At 25.5% G+C, this 25,938-nt stretch overlaps 1 protein-coding gene across 4 annotated transcripts in view; it reads right to left on the bottom strand.

The window, feature by feature from the left end:
• LOC136988851 (intermembrane lipid transfer protein VPS13A-like) overlaps positions 1–25,938 on the bottom strand; it is a 368,680-nt gene that overhangs the window by 312,373 nt on the left and 30,369 nt on the right. Inside the window, exon 2 of one of the 4 annotated variants that reach the window (XM_067286838.1) lies at positions 9,540–9,632. The exons of the other annotated variants lie outside the window; for them this stretch is intronic. The gene's annotated coding sequence lies outside the window, so the exon portion shown is untranslated. The remainder of the gene's footprint in view (positions 1–9,539; positions 9,633–25,938) is intronic. 4 annotated transcript variants of the gene reach the window in all.

Raw genomic sequence — 25,938 nt, 5'->3', positions numbered from 1 at the left:
GGAATACGATATTTTAATGCAATTTTCTAAAAATAATTCAAAAGTTTCGACATTTCAATGTTAATTTTAAAACTTTGATGACAATTACAGGAAATTCGTCTTAAGAATCTATATAACTGCTAACACCTTTGTTTAACACATTAACTAGTTTAAATTCCATGATAAATATTTAATGAGTGTTAAATTTAATAGTTCGATTTCCCTTTATTCCGTTATTGCGTTATTCACTATTTATCAATGAACTGTTGATAAAATTTCATTCCTGGTGTATACATTTTCAAACGGAATCAATGTCAGATATATATTTTAAAAAAACAAACAAACGAGTATAGTTTGGAATAAATTTTCATATATAAAATATGAAGATCTCGAAACAGAATTTCATTTAAAAATTGATTTACTTATACTTTTTCATGAATTAAAATTTCTAGTTTGTTTTCTCGAAATTCTGGATTTTGTAAGATCAAAAATCTAATAAAAATTCATTAAATAACAACATTAATATTATAAAACATTTAAAAACTGGCAGAAAACACTCCTCTACCTTATTTTATATACAGTCATACCTTTAACAATGGCCATTTTTCAGAAAATGCATACAAAATAATCTCCAAACGGGCACCTCCAACAAAGTCGGTAATTCCCGTCAATGGCTGTTGTTCAGAGATTTGACTGTATTAATATTAGTTTTATTCAAGCACCTTTAATAGTCACTTCAAACACATTTTCACTAATTTAATTTTATCAAAACGCGTGTTTATGCGTATTTTGTAAATTTACACGAATATTACCTATGATGTTTATATGAGCATATCAAATCAATTTGCACTGATATGTTTGGTATATTTGGTATATAGAAATTCTTTGGTATATTTTATGTATAGGACCTGATATAACTTTTTATTCAAATGTTGAAATACATCCAAATATTCTCATTTTCACAATTTTGCTATAATTTTTTATATCATTAAATGGTTTTATATCTAATATAATTATAATATTGTATGACTGTATTAGAGAAGTTATGTAATAAATATGTTCTACATCATAACAAATTTATTTTAGTTACTTTCAAAATAGTTTTAAAAAACAAACTATAAAAATATCTCGTACAGAAAATATGAAAGCAATGACATTTTCTCTTACTAGAAATATTATAAGTATTTACTAATCACAAAAATTAATAAAAGAACACAAATATTCGAATTCAAATAAGAAAAAAAGTTTATTTACAGAGGTTATACCCGTATTTAATTTTTGATTTTACTTTAATGTCAAAATTTTATTATCACATTTGTCTGAATTTTACTCAGCCCTAAATTTTACAAAATTCAAATGTTAAAAAATTAAAAATGTAATTCCTCTCATTATTTTTATGGAAATTATATATGAAATAAAATTAGTTCAGTAAAACATCTTTTACTATAAAATGATTAAATTATAAATAAATAAATCCATTTTATTGGTAAAAAATTAAAATCTAATTATTAATGCTCAAAAACTTCAAAATTTTTCTGAATAAATAAAGTAAAATACGAACCTCATGAAATATTTAAAGAAGAGATTAAAATTTTTTTGATTTTTATATTTTTGAAATAAATTTTTAACTTATTTTAAATTATTTGTGAATATTTAATTATTCATAATACATTTCTCAGAAAAAAATAATAATTTGATAAATATTTAATAGGTTTTGAAAAATTTATTTATTTATTTCGAAACTCTTAAACTTTACGGATAAAAACTATTATAAAAATTAAATATAATAATTTTTATTACGAGTTCATATTTGGTATCTTATTTGACATTTCTACTGGAAGCTTATAAGTGGCATTAAAAACATTCAGCAATAATAAAGAATTAATGACAACAAACTAGAATTTTTTGTACAAAGACTCTAACTAGTTGACATTAATAAAGTCCTCAGAAAGAATAATTAATTAACAGATTTTAAACTTGCATCATCAAAAAATATATTTCATATAATGTATTTTGTAATGAAGCAAAAAAATAACAGCTTATTTTTGTGAAATACTTTTAAAACTTCTTATTTATTATTACCTATTATTTATAATTCTTATACAACTAAAAATTTAAAATAAAAATAATAATAAGACATCAATTCGATTTTTAAAATAATATTCAATTTGTAAATTAATTTTAAAAATTATTATTTATAAATCTTTCAATGTTACGCAATATTAGTGAAATTTAATTAATTATTATTAAAATTCCATCAAATATTTTAAGATAAAAAACAATTTTAATGGTGTATTTTTAATGGAAAAAGACAGAAGACAAAGAAACTGAACTAAAAAAAAATACTTAGAAAATTTCTGTTTGTTTTTAAAGTTATTTTTAAAACAATTGAAATAAATTTGATATAAAATAAAACATTTTTATTGAATAGTTTATTGCATTACTGCATATAATTATTGAATTATTGCATCTAATATAATTATATCAGATTTTAAACTATGTAATAACGTATGGAACTATAGCAGAAAAACGAAATAAAAAGTATTTGGAAGAATTTCAATATTTCAATAAAAAATGATATTACTGTATGTACAAAGTATAGCGTACGTTGGTACTAAAAAATCTCTTGCAAAGTTTTCTTTATTAACTCGAAAACAATTTTTTAATTTATAGTTTCTTAAAAATCCAATTATTAAAATATCCAGCTCATATAAAACCTGGAAACAAAACTAATTTGCAAAAGAGACAAGAAATAAAATATTAAATATTCGAAAATAACAAAATTTAAATTCTGCGTTCATTAAATTTAAAAAATTAAAAATACATTAATTATGACGATTGTATAATTAAACTAAAGGAGACAGTTTAAAAAATAGAAACTAATGACATCTTTTTACTTAAAGAAACAAGTTAATTACTAAAGTTCTATGCTCGTATACATCATTATTAATGGAACCAAATGCTAATTTCAGATAAATTAAACCAACATGTATAAATAATGTTGGTTTAATTTTATACAGGGTGTTTCGAAACTCATGGGCAAAAATTTAAGGGGTGATAGAAAACATCTAAACAAGCAATTTTTACCATACAATGCATGGGCGGAGAGCAAGCGGTGAACCGCTAGACGGCGCTGTAATGGAAAGCATAAAGCGCGCGTTTTCTTACACATCGTCCTTTCTACCGTGGATTTCAGAAGGCATGGCGACGTACGGTAATCAGAAAAAGGCGGACATGCATTTTATGTATGGTCTTGAGAATGGGAATGTTCTGGAAGCCGAAAGACTGTACAGGCAGCGTTTCCCAAGAAGACACGTGCTAGACCGAAAAATCGCAAGCGTAACGCCCACATTACCGCAGGCGGTCGCTTTTTTGAGAAGTTTCTGTAATTTTGCCACACATGCTGCCAATAAAATTATTTAGTACCTCCTCTATCCGTTTGGTATTTCGTTCTTACATGTGACAGTAACGAATATCTCATAGCGATTCACCGCTTGCTCCCGCCCATGCATTGTATGGTGAAAATTGCTTGTTTAGATGTTTTCTATCACCCCTTAAATTTTTGTCCATGAGTTTCGAAACAACCTGTATATAAGATGAAAGAAGATTTAAAACGTATAAAACGAAGAAAAACGAGCCTAAGTTCCAATTTAGCAATAAAATGCAATCATATTCAAAGGAAAAATATTATGTCTCTAGTGCAATTCTCATCTCATTTTTCTGTTTGCTTAGATGAAGAATAACAATGTTTTACCCCGAACAATTTAATTCTTTTTGTGTTCCAATCAGTTTCTTTTGTTCTACTTACTTGGATAACTAATTACTCATTTTGAAGATTTGTATCGTTTCCTACGCATTTTATCTCTTATTTATTCCATCTGAACTATTTTGTTTCTAAAATGTCTTAATTTTGATAACAAATGCATTAAATATAATTTTTTTAAATTATTTAATCATTTAACTAAGTTCCATTTCAACATTTTAACTAATTTTTTAATATATCCTTAGCTGAAATTACTATTATGCAAACCGTTAAGGAAAATACTAATTTCAACTATCGTGTTCATATACTTCTATTATTTCTCTATACAATTCGTTAATACTATTTTTTAAATTCTTTCTTTGTTTTGCAGTCAATTTTTAATTCTTAATTCATTTATCATAAACAACTCTATGTTACTTGAATTCTGTACAAAATATTGATACTATAATAACATGTAAAAATAATTTAACGCTTTGTGTCCTATTTTAAAGGAAGATATCTACTATGGTTTTATATCTCAATTTCAAATTATACTATTTATTTTCTTTTATTAACACTTTAACATAAATAATTATAAAATTTCTAATATTAATGATTGTCAACATAACGATTATATGAAATGACCCCTCTCAAGCATGATAGATACCTACATTGCAGAAAGGTCAACTTTAAACAACGAGTCTGATATTTTGTAAAGTTCTAACTTAAAAATAATCCTAAACATTTCGTGTTTAAATTTTACTTAAAGGTCTATGAAAAAATTACTTATTAATTCATTTTACTCAGCTCATATATACATTTTTATAATATTTTTACACTCATTTAATAAAGTAATATTAATTTCTGAAAATTATATATTTGTATAATATCTTCCGTTATGTCAAGCAGATTCAATAGTCTCTTTATCAGCCATTTTATTTTTCATGTCATTCTATCGTGAGAAGTTTCCATTTTTGAAAGTTTAAGTCGTTTACTTCTTAACCAATACTTTTTATCTTCTGTTTTTCTGGGATTTCTCAAATACAATTTTCAGAAATGGGTTATGTCAGTCACGAATAACTGTAATTTATAAACCATAAACATTTTCAAGCAGCCAGCGAATATGACAGTGTAAAATATTATTTTTTTATTTATCACTTTTAAAATCATTTATGAAATGGATTCACTCTTTTGCGATTTACCGGTATATTAATTTCAAATGATACTTTTAGTAATAAAAATTGAATTTGTGATCGCTATATGATTTCATACTTCACTTCGTTAACTACAAAATTTGTAATAATAATAATTATAATATAATTTTTGTATTTGAGTAGCTTAAAATATATATTTGTAATCTTAGAGTTGAATAGTTAAAAGATATCTTCACTATCTTCTATAAACATAAAATAATTTTATGTTTAAATTTTAATAAATATGTACCGTACATTTTATCTGTATAAAAACTGCAATGAATAAGTTATTTCATTTTTATATCGTATAACGTGCTTCAGGATATTAAGAAAATATTAAGGTAAGATAGAATCTTTTCTTTTTTAAAGGCAGGAAACATCATTAAAATTAAGATTTTCAGCTTATTTCTTCGTGTTGGGTTAAGAACAATGTAATTGCTAACCTAAATGGTTATTTAGGCCACTAATTAAGATTTTATTTGAGTTAAAATATTTATTCTCTAATACAAATCTCTTGTTAACAATTTTTCTCTTACTAAAACATTTAATTAAAATTTATAATTTCTAAGCTATTTCTTCCATCGTTGGTAAAGTTTATTGATCGTCAAAATGCATGCATCACTCTTAAGACAATAGAAATATTAAATGATTATATTAATAAATAGTAAAAATCAAACAATAAATATTTTCATCTGTATGAATGAGTTTTTTTTTCTACAAAATTTTCTAATTGTCACTGCTCTTGATAAATAAATGTTCCTTTAGATCAGTGATGACGAACCTATGACCCTCACGATTTCAAGGTACCCACATTGTATGTTTAGAAAGTATTCGGATTTTATAAATTATATATAATATATATATATATTTGATAGATTTCAAAATTTTGCAACGTTCTGTGAAAGCTGGATCCTGAAGCTGTCACGAAAAGTCATAAAGGCCACTAATTACGAACCTCAGATAGAAAGATTATCATCAAATAAACATCATCAGGTTTCCCATTAAGCAAAACATTTGTTTCCATTATAATCACATTATTAACTTTACACTTATATGACAAAAATAATAATAAATTCTATATAAATTAGATTAAAAAGTTAAATTAAAATTTGTGCATTTTTATTTGTTATTTTTAATTACTCAATTTAAATATTTGACCCGCGATTTGCAATTAATAAATGTTGAATTTAATTTGACTCATCTTTGTGGAAAAAGATTTGCCAAAACTGCTTTGAATCATCAGTTTCGATTTTATTAATAGAGGAAAAAATAGCCTACTTCATTCCGAAATATAAAATAATAATCAAGATAATGTCTAGCTAAAGTGACTCATTTAGAAACATATTAAATGAAATAGAAAACCTACAAAAAGATAATAAATAGATCATTTTTTTAACGTTTACAGTACATAAGTTTAATCTCACATTTTTCTTTATTCAAATTGGAGTAAATGTATTCAAAAAATAACAAGAAGGTTTTTTCAATATTTTTACATAATATAATAAATTTTTACAAAGTAAATTTAAATAAAATCATTCTATATTAATCTGTTTATTATTCTAATATATGAATAAAACGAGTTATGTGTACGTAAGTGGTATATATATCAAAAATAAATTCAATATAAACGCGTATTCTCTTGAGAGACAGAATAAAAATATTGAAGTAAATTCTGTTTTAATATATTTTTATTACATAATATGACAAACTTTTCTACACGTTCTGCTTCGGATGACGACAATCAATATCAAGTAAACATTAACCGTACATCAAGACAAAACAATGAAAACATTTTTTGTTTTTTTTTCGAAAATTCTCTTATTCTTGCCAAAAATAATTTATGAAACTTTTCAAAAATCCAGCCAAAACTTCTTGACATTTTTCTAGCAATAGTTTTTAACATTATAAAAGCATTTAAAAATAACAAAAAATATGAATAAAATAAAATACGTCAAGATTCATTATCAACAAAGTTACAGAAGAACCTGTATAATTAGCACTAAACTGTACGTTATTACTTTTATTACTTTATTACTTTTTCGAAATTATACGTAAATTCAATTTTTAATGGCTTTTTCGGAGTTTATAATTTAAATTTTTTAAATAAAGTCAAAGAAAATTATTTATTGCGATATCGTTACAAAACCTGGGTGTAATGTTTAATCACGTTTTAATTTAAAAATTAATTAGGGCCCTTAAGCTTTATATATCTGATGTCGATTTTCATCTAACTCCGTTCTCGAAATGAACGAATGACGGACGGACAGACGGTCAGACAGACGACAGTGGGAATATATATATCTACAATTTAAAAATTTCAGTCCAATTACGTAAACATTATTTTTATAATTAGTTATAATTACAGAAAAAGCTTGCCCATCCCTGCCTTAAAAGATTAAATCTTTGTTAGAATAACTGAAGTGCTTTTATGACACTAATTTTTTAAAATAACATTATTATTTTATCTAAGATATGTCATACTTTGAAGATATCAAAATAATTTTTGGAATTCAAGACACATAACTTAAATTTTTGTTAATTTTAGCGAAATTCATCTGTATATATATCGATTATATTCTCTAATATTATTGTTTCTTTTGAATTATTTTTCTGGAAAAAAATCTTTATTTCAGAAAACTGTTAACTCTTCAATGCTCTAATTATATTTTTAATTAGCAAATATATCCATCAAATTTAAGAGAGAAAGAAATATAATTGTCTAAAATTTTAAAAAATTATAAATATGTAATATCTACAATTTATTTATGGACAACCCCTTTGACTATCCATAAATTACGTAACACAGATATAAGTGAATGAATATGCAGGTAATCGTTACGATGAGTTACAAGAGGTTGGGATGTTTATAAAAACGTCACGTAATTCTAGAGTAACCCAATGAATCTCTTTTGTTTCTGACGAGTTGCAAAGCGAGCCGTACTGTTTATGTCACTGTTTTGTATGTTATATATGTAATTAATAAAATAACATAATGTTTAGTATTCCGTACTATATATTATTTCTTAGTATAATTACAGGGATTGATCGAGAATATCCGTTACGCAATTATGGAGATGGCATTACAGAATACTACAGGGAGTGGGAAAAGTGTAAGAATAACGTTACATGTCACATAATTTATGAAGATCCCAAACATGTAATTTCTGTGATAAAAACTGAAAAACTAAAAAACAATTTTTATTTAAAAAAATCTTAATCAGAGAAAAATCTTCGTCAATTTCGAAAGCTTTAAATTTTGTCTCTGGTTAATCATTTTCAGAAAGTATAATATTAAATACTAAAGACACTACGAAAATGAATGTATGTTGTATTATTATAAATACGTATATATTAATAAACAAAAATCTCATAATGACAATCAATAAATTGTGATTTCATCAAACAGTTTCTCTGACTTAAAAGTACTTGTAATATAAATAATTAAAATTTTAAAATATTGAAATAAAATTTTAAAAACAAAAAATTTATTGGCGAAACGAATATAATGATTTTTTAATACAAATGACACGATTACACGACAAAAACGCATAAGTTGAATAAATGCACGAATAGTTTATAGTTTATGATGGTTATTTATTCTTAATAGTGAACAAAAAGAAAGCCTTGCAAAAACAGAGTTATGAAAAAAGGAAAGTATTTAAGAATATCGTGACGAAAACATTCAGGCAGTATTATCTCTGAGTACCATGTAAAAAATAATTCATAAAATCTACGAAAACTGTTTAAAAGTACTTTAAGGAATAATAAGCAGATTACATTTGAGAACTATTAAATACCCGTGCATTAATCACGAAATTTAAGAATGAAAACGATTTAAAATGTTTGGAAAAATCAATGTACAGGTATTACAAGTAATTAAAAATCATATATTTTTTACACAAGCTAATTTTTAATAATTTACTTCTTATATTTATATAATTATTATAAGACACTACAATTAAACAAATTTTTCTGAACAATAATAAGTAGATATTATATCTAATATCTAATTATTTCGCCATCACAAGATTTTTTGCAATAATTTAAAAAAAAATTTTTCTTGGCCGCAAAATTAGGATAACTTAAATTTAAATTCAATGAGGGAGTATTCTGTTATCATTTAATTTAAAAACATTGATAGTTTTAATGTAGAGATCGCGCAAAATATTTATTATAATTTGGAAAAAAATATATTTGCGTAACGCATTGCAGAGAAAGAAACGTTATTCTAAAAAATAAACCATCTTAAATTGTATAATTCTCTGTCTAACAAAAGCATTAGTACAAATAATAAACTGTTTAGTATAATTCTTTTAATAATTCTCCTCACTCATGAAATAAATAGAGAAAAATCGTTATTTACACAAAATGTATTTACTCCATGTTGTTACGATTAAATTAACAGTCTTTTATATTTTAGTGCTTGTTTGTACAAAAGATTTATCTCCAACGTTTTTCTTTACTTCATAAATAAAGAACAAGTGCTTAATGTATTAACAGTTATATAAATAAATAAATAAAAGAGAACAGTGACTGATAAAAGCAGACATTTTACTGTTCGAAATGATATTAATACAGTATTTCGAAATTAAATTTATTATTTTATTATTTAATTTAAACATTACCTTGACATTTTTGTTTCATAATAAATAACACGGAGAAGAGATGCTTCAGTCCCACGTTAATACGACGTACGAGAGTTACAGAGAATGGTTTATCTGCAATACGGACAGTTTATTCAAAAATAAAGATATCTCTCCTGAAAACATCAATATTTCTAGATTCGAAAAAAACTTAGTTATGCAGTTATGCGATTTTTACAATTAAACGAGTGATATTTTTAGAATTTAAGCCAGAAAATTTTTTCATTATGAAGTCAAAAATATGTTATATTTTTTAGTTCAGCTAAAAAAATAAAATACATATTAAGGGATTTTATTTTTAATATCAACTTTTAACAAGAATGATTTTTCAATGTTTTATTTATAGTTTGAATATTTATCTTTAAAATAAATAGAAGAATATAAAGAAGTTAACGAGAAATATTCATTAAATAATAACCAAAAATAAAATTAATATAAAACTGACAAATAATAAAAGTACATGATGTAGTTCGAATAACATCTCAGTAACTAAAACTAATTATCTTAGAAGCTAAGATAAAATTTAAAAAGTTTTACGCTTTGAATTTGAAATGTGTTTTTAGTTTTATCTTTCCTGAAAGTAATTCTTTTCTTTTTAAACTGAAATAATTATTTGCAAAATAAGAAACCAAGTTCTGTTTGTAGTTTCTAATTCTCTAGTTTTTTTAAGGCGATACGACAGCAAAGACAGCAACAATCAATGACGAAAAGCAACTGCAGAGTATTAGTGTAGGAGAAATATTCATTAACTATTAGTATACTCAAGATTAAATAATAATGTGGACAAATTTACGTATAACAGCAAATATAATATATAAATAATATTTGATAAAAATAAAAAATATTTTTAAAATGAAAATATCATATTACTATATTTTTTTCCTACTGTTGTTTTCCAGTGTGTGATACGCGTACGCCCTGGGAGAGGGGCGAAGCAAAAAAAAAGGCTTCAGGAGTGCCTACCACTGATGAATAGAATCATTATTAATTAATAAAAAAAATACTGTAGTAACGAATTATTTTAAACATATATATTTTGTATGGTTTCTCCTACTCAAGTTGTGATGAGTGCTGCATTTGGATAGATTGCAAAAGATTGTTTTTGTTGAAAGATACTTAAGAAAACTTTAAAAAAAGTACACAGATGTTAAAACTTTCGGATCACTGCTTTAATAGATCTTTTCATTATGATGTTAAAAATAAACAAATGTACGGTTAAAATTTTATACTTGATAAATTTTAATAAGTCTAAAAAATATGTTTTTTTAAGTAGTTTTAAAAATTTTCAAAAAGCTAATTCCATATTTAATATATTCATGAAATAACGGAACAGCTGGCTTGTTAAACTACAAATAACAACCAATATAAAAATTCCTGTTTGTATAAACCATATGTTACTGGAAAAAAGATTGTATGATAGATACATCTGTATCTATAATCGTAGAAAAAATATATCTGGACACTTAATATAAGAATAAATTTTACAGTTATATATTGTATTTTTGTTTAGACAGCTATTGCCAACATTTAAAATTCAGATACAGTATCAGTTTATTAAAATATTTAATTTAATCAATAATTATAAAAGCTGTAATAAATTTTAAAATAAGAATAGAGTAGCATATATTTTCTACGATAGTATGTACCATCAGACAATTAACACAACATCTGCCGCTTTATAATGCTAGTCGATTAGTTCAAAACAAATAAATATAAATTTATATATTTCTCTACATATCTAATTTTTATTGCTAATGTTTTTAGAGGTTCATTTTGAGTCAGCACTTGTTCTGACTCAGAACGAACCTCTTAATCCTAACATATAATATTTTATGTTTAATCAATTACAATTACAGTATTTTATTATACTTTTAAATACGGTGACAATACGCAACGAATAAAAAGTAAAAATAATAAAGATGTAGGTAGTTATATTTATTTAAATAAATTCCAGATGTGTAAGATAATTATTAATGAAATCTTTACATTATCTCGAAGAGCAGGTGAAAAATGTTTACAACACTACTTAAACGTAAATTTAAAAATGTTATTAATTAAATTTTGTTAATATTTAAGTTGTTGAAAAAAGCTTTTATTATTATTAAAGAGATTTTTAATTAACTGATTATTAAATATTAATTTATATTTATATTATATTATTTATTTTATATAAATATTAATTAATAAAAATTAATATTAAACGTTTATACTTTAAAAATCACAAAGATTAAATAGTTTGCTTTTCTATAAACATTAGCTGAAAAAAATTATGTTGAATACTTTCTAGTACAGTATAAGAAATCAATAAGTAAAATTTACCGGTAACTTAAATTTCCTTAAAATCTCTTGACTTTTCAGAAGAAACATACAGAGAGAAATTTTAATATAAATTAAATATTTGTTAAAACAGAATATGTTGTTATGACATGCTGTTAGAAATGTTGTTAAAACATTTAATTTATATAGATTATAAATTAATATAAGGTAATATAATATATTATATTATATATTAATATAATATATTTATTCCAGCAAGAAAATTTTTCGAAAATATACTTAATATAATTTCTACACTCAAATGTTAATTTATATATACTTTTATATATATTATTATTAAACGATAAATTTACACATGATTATTCTCTACATTAATTTAATATTCCATTTTAGAATATAAACGTACAGAATTTTCTACTTTAGAAAATTGCCTTTCAACATTTTAACTTGCCGGTAACTTACCTTTAAGATCATTAAAAATTATGTTTTATTATTTATATCGTTGCATTTTACAATTTTTAATTGCTGTTTAAATATATTTATTTCGGTACAATTAGATTTATCAATTCTAATTTTATTTTTACGTTTAAATTTAGATCTACAAATTACAATATTTATTTGCAAAGTAAATGATAACGTATAGAATTTTTATTCTTGTTACTTAATTATAAATAATCGAAAACCTTATTCAAATTAAATACTACAAATTAATTTCATATACGTAGAAGGTGGATTAGCCGAATACCACAATAACCATCTGTTTTTCCAATAACAGTTGGCTAGCAGGGGGGTTAAAGACGGGTTAAGCGTTTCCCATGACAGTAGCATATAAAACAAAATGATGGATAAAAGCCTAGATTATGTATTGATTATCGAAAACTAAATATGTTCGTTCTAGCTGATAACTATCCATTTCTTAGAATTGAGGATATATAGTAATTGATATCTATATGATTTCCGAATATTTTATTACCCTAGATATAAATCCAGGTATTCTAACATATAAAAGTCAATCCTAAAAATGTCCACAAACTGCATTTGTCTCAACGAATAACCATTACTAATGGCTGGTCATGCCATTTAGCTTTCGTTCGCCAGTTGTATTTCAACGTATGCTGTTGGAACAGTATAATTTATACAGTTTCACTCACACTATTTTGACAATATCCTAATACACTCAAAGACTTATGAGCAACGTATGACTAATATTGAGCTGGTATTAAACGCCTTAGAAAAAAAATTGTAAAATTAAAACGGTCTTAATTCCATCAGATACCGTCAAATACTTAGACCACCTTATTTTGAAAAATTAATTTGGACTATTAAACGATAATATAAAGTAAATTAAAGTATTCCCTGTTCCAAAAAATATACAGCAAAACAGTTACACAATTCACTGTGGAAATTGATATACAGTACTATCACCAATTCATTCCTAATGCAACAAAACTGTTATCACCACTCTATCAACTGATTAAAAAGAGTATGAAGTTCCATTGGACAAAAAAGTATCAGGTCTCATTTGAAAGTGTTAAACAAAGGCTAAAATCAGCTACGACGCTTGCTATATACAATCCCAAAGAAGAGTATATCCTTTATATGAATACTAGCAATGTGAGTATTAGAGGAGTCTAGTAAAACGATGGCAAATTTCATTCTATAGGATAATTTTTGAGAAAATTACTACATTATCAAGCCAACTATGATATCACTGAACTTGAATGTCTGACCATTGTGGAGACTATCGAGTATTGGCACCGTTATTTGTATGGGATCAATATGTGCCAAAATGGCTTAAATCGACAAAAAACTGAATTATAGATTATTCAAATGGTCACTTAAACTTAGACAGTACAATTTCGAAATTAGATATCAAGCAAGTAAGGACAATGGCTAGAAACAAAAGATAGCCGAGCAATAATATATAACTTCATGAATGTTCGAAAAGTGCTTTTGATAATAACTTTTTCTATACAGTGATAGTTATCAAATAGAATTTATAGGTCTAGTTGTCAGTGCCCACACAGCGGAAAGAATAAAAACGAAAATATCATGTAATAATTGATTATTTAGAGACATATGCAAGAACGAATGCATAAAAAATTTGAAAAAAGGCTGCATTACAAAATGCAAGCAAAATTTCCTTAACGTGCCTGTAAATAATTTTGATATCATTTTCAGTACAATTGTACCGAAGCATTACTATTTCCTTTTCTATCTTCAATGTTAATATCATATCCTTTACCATTTGATATTCGATTATTATTTAATATTTGCTTTATTTCAATGCTAATATTTATGCTCGTATTAAATATCGAAAACTACTTTATGATATTTTCGATCTATGTTTAAACGCTTGCCTTTTTAATGAAATTTAATAATTCTTTCTGTATATTTCGTTGTGAAAAAGTGTACAGTACATTACACTAGAAAATTATCTTTCTTTGATTGTTAACTGATCAATTACGCTTTCTGCAAATAATTACGAATAGTTTTATCAGGAAATATAGGCATGTCTTTCTTTACACATAGAAAAACACTTCTAAAAATGTAAAACATGAATTTTCGTACTTTTTCCTTTTACAGAATCGTGGTTTTATAATTGGGCTTCAATTTGAAAAAATTCTATACTTATAAATTCCCACTTTCATCTGTCTGGTGTTTGTCCATCCCTAATCTTGAGAATAGAGTTAGATAGATTAAAGCCGAGACCAGATATAGAAAGATTTGGGACAGGAGACCCCGATTTGAATATACGAAAGGACAGCAGGCCCGACAGGATATACAAATTTCTGGCTTGCATGTTATTTCAAATCAAAAATTTTCCCTTGATAAGAGTTAGATAGATAACCGGCACGACTCTATTGTTAATGGAAAAATATGATGTACAGGGGCAAGACACTACTAATTTTAGGTCGAGAACATATATTTTTAATTAAAAATTTATTAAAAATTGCAGCCCGGCACTGTGACGATGTCTCAACAAATAATTTCTCGTTTATAATGTATACTGTAGAGAATTTCGTGTTAGAAGCATACGTTTATTAGAAATAATAATAGTTATGAATTAACTCATTAAAGAAATAGAATTCGTATTAATATATATTATATCAATGCTGAATTAAAGATTTCTATTAAGAAAAATAATTTTGAATACTTTGGTAAATATAAAAAGTTTGACACAGAAACAAACAATTTTCTTGATACAAATATGGATATTTTGATATATCTATTTTAAATCAAATTGTTTTTAATTACGTTAAATGTTTAAAAATTTATAGCTTTTATATGATGAAATAAAAATAATCACATATTTAAAACATATCAAAAGTCGATACTGCAAAAAGCTATTTAACTCCTTTATTTAAAATTCAACTTTATACAATTGCCATATGTTAAATCGATAAATATATTAGTTTATTCATAATCACATTTTTAATTAGATAATATATTACTAATAACATATTACGTATTCGTTGATAATACAAATTAAATGCATCTTTATAAAAATAATATATGAATTAAAATATTTTATCAAGTTATAATAAGTGTAAACCTTTCGAAATATCACAAATTATACCTAGATCGATTAATAAAGTATACAAGTTGTGTTTAAACCTTTCAGAAATGGGCCAGAAAATTAAAACATATTAGTATATAAAGAAATTTATTTAATATTTTTCAAAATAATTACTGTGCTTTAAATACACTTTCTCCAATTTAGAAAAATCAGCTTCTTTTGGAGATCACAAAATTTTCTTCATCTTGTATGAGTTCTGTTGACTCAACCTTTTGAAGATTTTTTTCAACTTTGGATAAAGAAAAAGTCATTAGTAGAGTGGTTACAGAAGAATAGAAGTTCCAGCTTTATTTGTTAATTGCAAATTACAAAATAAGAAAAATCGATAATTCTTGTTTTCTGATTACTGATGTGCAAATAATGAAAAGTATGAATATTTTTATATTAGCTATATTTAAAGTAATTAGTAGGAGTTTGTTTTAATGAAATTCTATTTGCTTTAAGTTTTAACTAACCTTTAATGAATGTATTAATAATTTAGGGATATACAGTATCTTAACAACTCTTACATCTTAATATTGCCATCGTATGCTAGAGTTAAAGAACCCCAGGGAAGAGAGTTCTTATCACCATGGAAACTACATCTTCCGTGTATTTTCGGAATTTCTCTTTGACTAAAGAGGATTAAGACAAAAGAACAGGATATGAAGGAAAGAGAAATCTCATCTTTTTTTATTCTTTTATTCAGTTGAGTGTTTTTGAATAACTTGATAAAAATGAAAAGATTATACACTTTATTTTAATTACTAAAATCTTCTAGTTTGATTGCATCTTTAAACGTATCTAAACTATTTTATTTTTTGCAAAAATTTATCTCAGAATATTAATATGCAATTATATACAAAATGTAAACTTCTGTTTGTATTTTCCGAACCCGTGTTTCGTATTAGATGAATAAATATTACTTTTAATAAAATAATAATTTTATTTTTAAATATTGTTAAAATATTAACAACTTTACTGCTTTTAGGAATATTTGAATTACATACGCTAAAAAGTCGTAATCTAAGTATTTTCGGGTTAACTAGCACATCTTCAGAGGTTCTTGCTACGTTCCATTGAAATTAAAAGCATGAAGAAAGATATGACGGATGGAATGGGAGGAAGGCATGAAGGTCAACAAAATATTGTAGAATGATTGTTCGTATTTGATAGAGTCAAAGGACAGGAAAGTATTTGATAAGCTGAGCGTTTGAATTTATAAACAAGGTTTAAAAAAAAAGAGTAGTCAGCGTTAGGAATGCGGACTTCCTCTCGAATGCATAAAAGTGACACCAAGAAAAAAAATGCGGATAGAAGGTAAAAGTAAGCAGAGCGATTGCTAACGATGAGGATTAACAAGAGTTAAATTCTATTGTAATTGGGTTCTAAAAAGGAAAATTGTTAAATATTAATTTGCAACGAAACTTTAAATTAGAATTTTGCGTTTTGACTTTAAAGAAATCTTTAGTTGCAATTGCAGACTGAAACTTGTTTGATCATCCGGTTCTAAAACAATCGAAATAGAATACGAATATATATTATATTTAGAACTTTTAAATGTAATGAAACGTTGCTAGAGTCTCTGAAGATGAGCTAGTCAGCCCAAAAGTACTTAGATAGAAGATTTTTTAGTGTTTGTAATTCAAGTATTCCTAAAAGCGGTAAAGTTTTTGATTTTTTACTGATTTTGAAAAAGTGATTTATTTTATGTTAAAACAATTGCTTTCTGATATTATTTTGACTTCAATTTGCGTGTAATTTAATTAAAAATTTGACAAATATAAGAATTAATAAAATAATGGTTAGTTAAATGTACTTTATACACTTTGTAGCTGTAATTAAAATAAAAATTATTTTTAATTATATAAATCAATATGCAGATATAATAAACTTAAATAATTTATATAATATACATGTTTTAAAAGGACTAAATATACAACTCCAAATAAAAATCAATATTACTAAATAAAACTGCAAAAACATTTTACAAAAAATAAAACAAAATGCTACGATTCATTTTCTGTTAAGTTTATAACACAGATTATAGAAAGAAAATAAATTAATAAAACTTATTTAAATTTTAATCCAATTATAATTAAAATCCTTACTGCTAAAAAATTTTTAATTTTCAATTTTGCATTAATTTACAAACACTATACATAACAATGAAAATTTTATAAAGAAAAACACATCAATCATAACTAAACGATTTTATAAAATTGCTGAATTATTTGAATTTTCTATCATTCAGTGTTAATAAAATAAAACTGAATAATAGAAATTTAAATGAATTATTTGGCAATTCAATGGCAATTAATATTCGAAAATATTAATATTTGAAAGCTAAGACGAAAATAGTCGGAAAACTAATTACGATGAATATAACATCATAAAATTTATCATCAAGTCTTTGAAGGAGTTGAAGGTTACTCGACTTTCAATTGGATCTCTATATATTCTTTCTTCACTTACCCTTCAAAAGGCTATACTGTATTAATTCCCATTCACATACTGTACAAACATATCTTTCCAATAAGAGTTTACAAAATAATTCAATTATTAAACAAGCAATTATTTATTGTGACATCGTCACAATGCCGGGCTGGAATTTTTAATACTTTTTAAATGTATTTAATTTAAAATATATGTTTTCCACCTCAAATTAGTAGTGTCTTTCCCCTGTACATCATACTTTTCTTGTTAGTAATAGAGTCGTTCCCGTCATCTAACTAAATCCTTTCGGGGGATAATTTTTGAATTGAAATACGCAATTTTCAATTCATACAGGAAATTCTTATATATTTAATTGGGTCCTCCTGTCCCTAAGGTTTCCATATCTGTTCTCGGCTTTCATCTAACACTACTCTCGAGATTAAGGAAGGACAGACGAACAACAGTGGGCATTTATAAATCTACAATTTTTTTCAAATCGCTGCCCAATAAAAATTCGTTTCTTAGGTCTCATTTTATCGTATTAAAAAATTTTTCATTCATTTATTGCTTTTTCAATTTAATTTTACCATTTTATAAATATAAAATGTAATAATTTTAATCCCCTTTTTGTAAACATTTGCGAGAATTTTTAATCTAAATTCTTATATTCCTTCATCCATTATTAATCTATAAAATTTCTTATTGAATCTGTCTTTCTGGGAGAAAATAATGATAAGTTATTTGCGTGATTTAGTAACAGAATATAAAATACTGTATTTCAAAATAAACTGTAAGAAAAATGAATAATATTGTGATATTAAAAACAAAACGCCAAGCTGTGAAGTGTTATGAGCAAAAATATTACTTTGCGAGCCAAAACAGCTACTACATTTAACCGTCGCGTAAGTTAGGTTTTTACATAATTATTATTACCGTTACGCGGCATAATATTAATAATCTATAAATTTCAGAATAAATTTTTTTAAACTATTAATAAGAAATTTCATCGTTATACAGCCTGCTCGTGCGCTGAGTCAAAAATCTGTGCGCTAAGGGCTGCAAATTTAACGGGAATATTAATTATGAGGGATTTTTCATGTCCATTATTGGTTCGGCAAATTCTGAATAAGTGGGTGGCGAATAACGAAGTTCCAAGACGTTAGACCAAATCATTCATGAATATTTCTAACTAATCAATACGGATTCGAACTGATCCCTCAGGGCAGCACGAGAATTAAATGCCTCGGACATATGGTGATCTGTATATTTATAAAACAATAACTTTTTATAAGGTATCAAAACAGCAGCTCTAAAGCACTGAAATTTACAAATGATTATTTCATTTGTGCACACGTCATATGCTATAAATTATGCTGAAATCAGTTGCGAATCACGCGTGCTTGTGCATATTTAGAACCAAATCATTCTCAATTTCAGCATAATTTGCAATATATAATAAATGAATAAATAATCACTCATAAATTACATCACATCGTCACTTTCGGGAAGCTTTTAATTCAATAATTAATGTGCTATTAATGTTATCCACATTAAATATGATCTAAATAATTTATTATGTAGTTAACTAGTTAAAAAGTTTTATCTGTATTCTTGGTTTGTTTATGTTAATTTCGGTACGTAAAAAATCAAATCTCCAAATAAATTTGATTAATACGTAATTTAAATTGTGCAAATGTTAGCTGTAATTTGTTTAATAGATATATTTTATAGCATCTTTTATGCCACCATCATTAAAATATATCTTCACAAAATTATTTATAAGAATTTTATACAATGACCTAAATATAAAATGTAATATTTATTTTAATAATAATATATCAAAAAATAACTTACTATATTTTAAATTTAATAGTAGCATTTTAAAAAGTTAGAATTATAGTCAAATTGATTAAAACAGAGCTTATTTTGGAATTTATCCAAATTTTTCTGTTACATAATAATTTTTTTTAAAACATATATTTAGGTTAACATTCAATATTTTAAAAATTTCCATAACTTTATATTCATTTGATGAAATTGAATAATTTTATAAATAGATTTAATAAAATGTATAAAATATTTCAAAAAATTATAATAAATTAAATAATTAAAACATTATGCAGATTTAATATAAGTAATATACTGTAAACCGGGATTACTTTGTGATATCACACTAGAACAACTTATTTTGAATATGGCGGATCTACAAGTATGTCCATTTTAAAATTTATTTTACCTATAGTCTGAACCTGATGCTACAGCTGGAAGGAATAGGACGATTGATACTCCTTGTGATAGTGGTGTACGAAGTTGTGTTCAGTTTTAAAAAAAAAAACAAAAACAATTGATGTATTAAAAGTATGTTTAAGAATTACTCTTGCTTATAATTATTTATAAATATAATTAATTTTTATTAGTAGGTTTAGCAAACGTAAGTTACAGAAGTAAATTTCGTACAGTTAAGAGGTTATTTTGTGAAGATATATGAAAATCCGATTAAAATATAGGGAGTGAAATTGCAGAATTACAAGATGTAGATAGCGAAATAAAACACCCTATATAACGATGACTTAATCTAGAAAATAAGAATAAATTGATAATCACGTAATTGCAATTTTTGAAGAGTGGTACTACTCTGGATTTATAACAAAAGTGAAAAAAAAAATGGTGCACGTGTAAGTGCAATGGAGTCTGTTGGAAAATATTAGCAATGACCAGAAGAAAAAGACAAGAAACTCCTGATTGTTTTCTTGGTCATTTTATTCTATTGCTCTCTTATTCTTGAAAACGATTTTCTGCATTCAATATCACGTTGTCAACAAGTTTTAGTTTTATGGTTCTGGTAACAATAATAAAAATAAGATTTAGTGTTTATTGAAAGATTAAAAAATGTTTATATTAGTATTTCTAATGAATTATTTTTGTTTCCTCTTTTTTCTTTCTTACTAGCAGCTGCCGCGGGGTAACACTGTAATATGGAGTTCACTGTAGATTTATGCAGCAAAAAGGCTGTCACAGAGTAACCCCAACTGACGGAGTAACATTTGGACAAATATTTTTCACAATATTGTTTAAAACAATAAAATAACAATTAAGAACTTTGTGTGCAAAGAAAGGATAATGTTAAATCTTAAAATGACAACGACATGTTTGGTCCAATAATCCGGTAATTAACATTTAAAAATAACGTGAAAAGTATCACAAAGTAAACCCGTTTACCAGTTTAAATATCTATAGCAAAAGACTGATACATAGGGTGGTCTATTTATAATGTCAATTGCAAATATCTCCTGAATATACATTAAATTAAAAAAGTGTTTTATATGAAAGTGTATACAGTAGGGGTCTTTTGATTCACATAGAAATTATAAGCCACTCCCTTCCACTTTTAATGAGGCGGAGACTAACTTTCAATTTTCAAATGGTCCCTAATTAGTTTTGCACTTTTGGATACTTTATTAAAAAATAATAACATTTTATTCTAAACATTTTTTTCGATTAACGTTAATTTAAAAAGTTTTAGTACTTTTGAAAAATAAAGGTTATGAAATGTTTTTTTTTTTTATAATCTACTTTATTACAACTGAAAAATAATAAGAAAACCAAAAATAAACAATTTTCATTATAAATTTATATAAAACATTTGAAGTTTTTAGAAAAACATGTAGTGTTCATTTCAGCAAATTGTTTAAAGAGATGACCATTGACTTCAATGCATTTCTCAACACGTTTTCGGAAATTCCTTACAATGCTCTGTAAAATTTGTGCGTCAATTGAAGTACAAGTATCAATAATACTATACGGTGTTGCGTATTTTCACATGTCGCTGGACAGTACCTCATGATAGCATTTTTCTTTTAGCATTCCTCAGAGACAAAAATCTCGAGATGTCAGATCTGACGAACAAGCCAGACAACAGACTGGTCTTCCCCGTTCTATCCATTGGTTAGGTCCTATACAAAATTTGACGAGCTTGAATAATAATAAACTGGGAAACCGTCACGTTGAAACCATATTCAATAAATGTAAAGAGATTAACATTTATCATTCTGTAGCAATTGATATTGCGTTTGACAGATAGCAAATGATAAATGTTAATCTCTTTTAATCTCTTCAATAAACTTTTTTATTTCTATCACTTCTTTACAGTGAAGCCTTATTTTACAAAAATACTAAATATGCTAACAACTTTTTAAATTAACGTTAATCGAAAAAATTGTTTATAATAAAATATTATTTTTCAATAAAAAAATCCAAAACTGCAAAAATAATTAGGGATTCCCATTTAAAAATCGAAATTTAGCCCGCCCCATCCACAAGGGAGAGGGAAGTGGCTTAATTTCTATGTGGTTCGAGGTTCTTCAAAATAATAAACTTGCACATACGACACTTTCAATTTAATGTATATTTAATACGTTATTTAATACGTTGTATTTAATATTTTCTTTTTCAAATTCAAGTCGTATTCAATAATTTAATAACAAGGAATATATTATTAATTATAATAAAATTTATAATTGCTGAATAATAATTTATCACTTTGACGTCCTTATAAATCCTTGAATAAAATATCAATAGTATCTTTTAATTCTCATAAATCCACAGCATTAACATGTAAGAAATAAATAAGTATAACATTTAGTGTAATAATAAAATTGCATGTACCGTAATACTTTGTTGTTTTAGCATTTTTTACAGCTTAGTCAGCATTTCTATCTCATTAGCATAATTATCTGAAAACAATAATTCGTTAAACGTTTTTATATTTATAAATAGGAACTGTGAAAAGATTCATTAACATATACTAAATAAAAATATCATGAATATAAAGGCACTTAAATTAGGAATGTGCCTTTTATCAAAAATGCATTTTCAAGACATCATTGTCATTCAAAATCGCGAAAAAATTCTTATTAAATATTCAAGAAAAATAACAAACTGTGAATATACCTTGTATATTTAAAAAGTGAGTTATACATTATTTATTTGTAATTATTAATAGGTCAGATATTTTTAACCATATTTAAATTTTGATTTAAAGAAATATTGACAAACCAATTCACCATCAAGTACAATATATAATTAGTTTGTCATTTCAATTAGAGAAGATTTTAAAATATTCTGTTTATTATAATTTCTGAATTTAATTAATTGACCTGCCAACGAAAAGCAGTAACATATTAAACCCACAATTTCGCTCATTACAGGCAGATCTGACTCAATAGGATCGGACAGCATGGGTAACTGATAAGGAATAATGCTTCAATTCCACTATCTATGATAAATATAGGTTTTGAATCTGATTAAATCCACATACTCATAATGGTATCTTGACACTTTATCATAATGCCGTCAGCCAATTATAGATTCCGAGAATATTAATTAAAGAATAGTCAGGCACATAAAGAAGCTTGATCAATATAAAATTATGCAAAAGAATAATGTTATGTATTTGATTCCAGGCAATTTTAACTATCTAAATTAGAGATGGAGAACCTTTGGCACATGTGCCCAAAGTGGCAAGTCAGAAAAAAAATGTTTGGCACGCAACATATACGATTTAGTTTATTTTTTACGGTATAAATAAAAAATTATTTTCATTTCAGTTTTATGTTAAGCTCGATATAACATCATTCTTTTCTCAATCAACTTTTTAAAATTTATGCTAATTAAAGTATATTTACTTCATTTCACTAAAAGTAGTTGTTCTAAATCTAAAATTTGATAATTATGTCTACTAATTATTTAACACTGATCTAAACATTTCGTTGTGAAATCTTGATAAATAACATTAGAAGTTATTTATTTTAATCGTTAAAATAAAAATTAAAAATTCCGAATATAATATCAATTTGCATAGATAAAATTTAAAACAAAATGGTATAGCATACAAGCATACATAAATACATATACAGTATTCTTTGACTTACAAACAAAAGTTGTAAAAGAATAAAATATGTGTAAAATGTGTACAAAGGATTTTTTAAACTGATTTATCCATTGAATTAAATGTATTTAATTAAATTTAAAATTTTAGATTTTTTTCATAGGAATTAAAATAAATAGTTTCTAATGTTATTTACTAAGCTTTCTCAATATAATGCATAGACCAGAGATAACGAACCTTTTTAATCTTCCAAAGTAAGCATATGTGACTTAAAAAAAAAATATGCCTTGCTCAAAGATTTGAGTTCGAAAAAATATCTTTAAAAAATGAATTGAATATACGTTAACTAAAATTAATTACAAAAACTAAACCGAACTGGAAGTAAATCCAGAATTATAAACTGAAATCAGTCCACGTAATTCTAATGTCATTTATAAGATTTGATCAGAATGGCGTGTTTGAACTGACTTTGGACTATTTCATATTTAAGAGTTATAATAAGAGAATGGTGAAATTATTGTAGTATTCTATTAAGTGTGATTAACAATTATTATTTGAACTATAAAATAAAAATAATTTAAATGACATGTTGTGCGCCAAGCAAATTCTTGCTGCCTGCAATTTCAAGCAATTCCATATTTATCAAGCTTCTACATATATGTTACTATAGTCTTCGATCAAGATTCTAATATTTTATAATATTAATAAATGAAATTTAATAATAAACAAATTAATTTTATAATATTCTACTTATAAGTCAAAAGATTTTTTCTAAAGACTAATTACATGAATGGTAAACAGATAATAAGATGTTTACAATCTAATTGTAAATGAACAATAGTAAAATATCGCATAAAATAACTGTTTATTTTGATTTAATTACGAATAAAATAATTTAAGCCATTGATTAAGAAATGTTACTGTTAATGATACCCCCAACTCGCAATTTAATTGAGAACTTTAGTGTTTATCATTGTGAAATAAATCATTTCAATAAATTTAAATTAAGTCACAATCAATTAGTTAAATTAAAATATTTTAAACGATAAGAGAAAATTAATCAAATTGAAGACAAGTCTGCCCAAGAGGGACCACCATTTATTTTGCGCTCCAGACTAAAAACATACACATATGGCGACAGGCCTTCCTTTTTAGGCTTCATGTCGCCAAAGGTAAAAAGTCCTTTAAAAAACACAAACATCCAGTTAAAACTAGGAGTCGGTGACACACAGACGTCTTACTCTTCAACCATCCAGCCAGTGGGTGTTTCCGCTTTTTTATCTGCTGGAACAGGCGCTGGAAAATGCAAATTTTAAAGCTGCACCCTGGCGTCGGTATTTTAAAATTTCTTTTTGTCGATTTTTCTAGATTTTTTGATTAATAATAATCTCGCCATCGGTCGGAAAAATCGACAAAAAGAAATTTTAAAATACCGACGCCAGGGTGCAGCTTTAAAATTTGCATTTTCCAGCGCCTGTTCCAGCAGATAAAAAAGCGGAAACACCCACTGGCTGGATGGTTGAAGAGTAAGACGTCTGTGTGTCACCGACTCCTAGTTTTAACTGGATGTTTGTGTTTTTTAAAGGACTTTTTACCTTTGGCGACATGAAGCCTAAAAAGGAAGGCCTGTCGCCATATGTGTATGTTTTTAGTCTGGAGCGCAAAATAAATGGTGGTCCCTCTTGGGCAGACTTGTCTTCAATTTGATTAATAATAATCTCGCCATCGGTCGGAAAAATCGACGATAAGAGAAAATTGAAAATCTTTTAAAACTAATTTCGATAATTTGCATAGTTTATTGTTAAATCTTATTTACAGTATTCATTTAATTAAAGTACATTTTGTAAGAAAGATATGAATTATTATAAACAGATATCGACAGTCGTTAATATTAAATGCAATTCTAAATAAAAAAAATAAAAAGTATCTTACACAACAATTTCACTTATTTATTCAAAAAGGAAAATACAATACTTCAGTACAATATTTCAGTGGTTTCCAAACTTTCTGTACCTCCGCCCCCTCTTTTTCAAAAAAAGAAATGTGCGCCACTCAATTTTCGTAACAATCTAATTTCATAAATATTGTCTTTATAATTTATTTAATGGCCTACAAAACAATATACCTTATTAAATAAAGTACTGTATATTGTTCGCCAGGGGTCGACTCTTGTAGAGACATTTCGGAAGAGTGTGGATGGATTTTTAGCATTCGTACCCGAG

Source organism: Centruroides vittatus, unplaced genomic scaffold (genome assembly GCF_030686945.1).
Source record: "Centruroides vittatus isolate TY-2023 unplaced genomic scaffold, ASM3068694v2 scaffold_386, whole genome shotgun sequence".
Taxonomy (NCBI): domain Eukaryota; kingdom Metazoa; phylum Arthropoda; class Arachnida; order Scorpiones; family Buthidae; genus Centruroides; species Centruroides vittatus.
The sequence above is the reverse complement of the archived record's forward strand: the minus strand, read 5'-3'. Positions and strand labels throughout refer to the sequence as shown.